General features: G+C 35.3%; 1 non-coding gene across 1 annotated transcript; it reads left to right on the top strand.

The window, feature by feature from the left end:
- Positions 1-1,780: 1,780 nt before the first annotated feature.
- On the top strand, positions 1,781-1,852 carry TRNAG-UCC. Its single transcript has one exon. It is a non-coding gene; the product is annotated as a tRNA-Gly (tRNA).
- The last annotated feature ends 769 nt before the right edge of the window (positions 1,853-2,621 follow it).

Here is a 2,621-nt window from a genome sequence, read left to right as displayed (position 1 = left end):
AATAATTCGGACGATTAATTTAAGGATTCGGTCAAAAAAGCGGTCAAAAAATCTTATTGGGGTTTTTTTTTAAAAAAAATTGTTTATTTTTTTATTTTTTTATTTTTTATTTTTGGTTTTTTTTTAAAATAATGTTTAAATGGACCGAATAATTCGGTTTAATTCGGATTCGGTCCGAATTATTCGCGAATTATATTCATTTTTGAAAAAGTCACGAATTTTAAAGAATTTTATTTTTAATTCGGATTCGGTCCGAATTTTTGATAAAATTCAGAAAAATTCGGTTCGGCCGAATAATTCGTGAATTATTCGGCCGAATTGATAACTCTGATTGTGCTACAAAGGACCCTCATTGAGGGAGAGTTCACTTGTTCAACTCGCCCCCCCTAAAATCTCAAGGTCAAATATTTGTTAAAATAAATTAAAAACCTAAAAAACAAGGATGTGTGAGAATAACATGGAGGATAAAATGGACTATTTGTTAGGTGTTCTATATTTTAAAAATTCAAAGAAAGGAAATTATCAATCATATGAGAACTATTCTGTTATCATACATTCTTCTTAAAAGGTGGGATCCACACAAGAATGAGGTGCCCAACCCACTAACAGTAACATACATATCCTTTTATAAGTATTTATTCAATCATTAGTTGAAAGTATTTTCTTTCATTATTCTCACCATAGAATTAATTTTTTTTGGTTTTATAATGAAGATAATAATTGGCTATGCAAGCAATCTCAATTGTTGGATTTCATCCAAAAAATCCCATTCATTGGATATCTAGGAAATAGTCTAGCCACATCAAATTACATAATCAATTCAATGAACCCTTTCAAGTATTGACACATACATGTCCATGCACCCTCTTAGTAGTCCTATCATTCCTATGAATTCTATTAGTAGTTTTTCATTGATTTGTTTTGTTTAACCACTTGGCCACTCAGATTGGGCTAAACCTTCATATGTTAGCAGAATCAGATCCTCTCCAACATGATCAATGCCTCAGCACACATTGGATGATTGGGAGGACCCGAGCACGAACCAAGGTCCACCCAACCATTCAGAGCGCACTAGAGTGTTGGAGAGGATACTGGTGTGAGTAAGCAGGAGATCTTGGAGTCTACTTGTCATAAAATTTTTGCTCCATTCAAAGTACCACATGCTAATTATCAAGGACAATGGAAAGGAGAAGCTCAGTCGTAATTAGTGAAACAAAAATACTTGTACAAACCAGTGAAGTGACCCCATCATTAAGGCACTATTTGATAACTTTCATACAAACATGTTTCTGAATTTTTTTGTGCCGAGAAGCAAAAAAATGACCTTAAAAGTTTTTGATAAATCCATTTCATTCCACCCAATTTTAGAAACGTAAATAGAAATTTATGGCAATTTAAGTTATAAGAAACGTGAATGACGAAACATGTTATACTTGTTTTGTTGTTTTTAGAAACAAGTTGAGGCCAGAATATTGGTGAAAGGCCTAATAAAAAATTGATCAAAAGGCAATTCGTTTATCAAACATCAAAAAATCCTTAAAGTAGTCCTTGACGCCATTGTCAGTGTTGTAGATTTTAGTGTGGACGATCCGAGAAACATGTTTATCAAACACAAAAAAAATTCGTGTTTGTTCTCAAAAACGTGAAAAATCATTACTTTTGTTTCTAGACAAAAACAACAGAAACGTTATCAAACGGTGCCTGACAGGGAGGAGGAGCACACTTGATAATTTAGTATTTTAATAAAATATATAGTAATATCCTTCTAATTTCAACAACAGCGTTTGTAGTCCAACGGTTAGGATAATTGCCTTCCAAGCAATAGACCCGGGTTCGACTCCCGGCAGACGCACATAATCTTTTTGGGCTCCTGAGTCCTGACCAAGATCCGGCTCGTCTCCAACAACTGAGATGTAGCTTGGTTTCTAGATATGTCCCATTCTTCAAAATCAATGGAATTTTTTCAGTCAAACTCTTCATCTCATCCCATGATACCAATTAGTCTTGTTCAAAAGGTTTGAAAGCATACATGGAAGTACAAATCTATGCAAAAAAAAAAATTAAATGTTTCCATTGGAGAATTTATGTGCAAGGACTAGCATACCAATAAGCACATTAGATTTGTCATCTTCCAATTTGACTCATCATGCCTTTGTAGTGGTGGATCATCATATTCTTTTAGGTTGCTCCTTTTTGTGCCTTTCATCGAGGACCCAAAAATTCACTCGTGGATTAAAGGATGGAGCTCCTCCCATGGAAGAAGATTAGCCAACAAACTTTTGGTCTATGTCCTTTTACATGTTAGTATCTTTGGAAAACAAGAAACAATCTTTATCTGCAAACGTAAAAATAGGTCTCCCCCGGAGGTGATCCAAGCGACTGAATCTGAAAATCCAGAATACAACCAAACTACACTCACTCTAGGGTTTAATCTTCCACTTCCCACATTAGCCAGAGTACAATCATAAGGTGGAATCCCCCACCCCAAGGCACGCACAAATAAACTTCTGATGCAGCTATGGTCAATGGAAAATCTCATGGAGAACTAGGCTTCATTATCAGAATATAACGGAGCAAGATGACTGCTCTCTCACTCTCTCTCTCTCCAAACCCCCCCCCCC

Source organism: Macadamia integrifolia, chromosome 14 (assembly GCF_013358625.1).
Source record: "Macadamia integrifolia cultivar HAES 741 chromosome 14, SCU_Mint_v3, whole genome shotgun sequence".
NCBI classification, from domain to species: Eukaryota; Viridiplantae; Streptophyta; class Magnoliopsida; order Proteales; family Proteaceae; genus Macadamia; species Macadamia integrifolia.
This window is presented reverse-complemented; position numbering and strand designations above follow the sequence as displayed.